Here is a 427-nt window from a genome sequence, read left to right as displayed (position 1 = left end):
CTCGTTATTGAGTGCACGGTGAATGTAACACCTTTTACGCGAAAGGCATCGTTTGCGATCCCAAGTCAGGTAGAGTATGTAACTGTGCGTAGTAGAAAGTCCCTGGAGATTATCGTAAACAATCTGAAAATGGCGTAGCGTAAACAGCAAAGAAAAGAAACCATAAGGGTTTCAGACCCCCCCCCACGCACCTGTGTATGAGATGGGGGGGGGGGAGTGTAGAGGGTTAGTATATCGCCTTCCGAGGATGAAATAACAATGCAGTGTTATCGCTCGTGACCTTCTACAGGATGGAGGGATGAGTCGGGTTAGACACAGGACGATGAGTTAGATAAGAGGCGGTTGGGGGTAGAAGATGTAGTGGATGATATTCCAGTTTACTGAGGTGTTTTTATGTGTTTTGGTAATGAGGTATTTTCAAAATCAT

This window comes from Penaeus monodon, chromosome 20 (assembly GCF_015228065.2).
Source record: "Penaeus monodon isolate SGIC_2016 chromosome 20, NSTDA_Pmon_1, whole genome shotgun sequence".
Lineage (NCBI taxonomy): Eukaryota > Metazoa > Arthropoda > Malacostraca > Decapoda > Penaeidae > Penaeus > Penaeus monodon.
Note: the sequence above shows the minus strand (reverse complement) of the source record.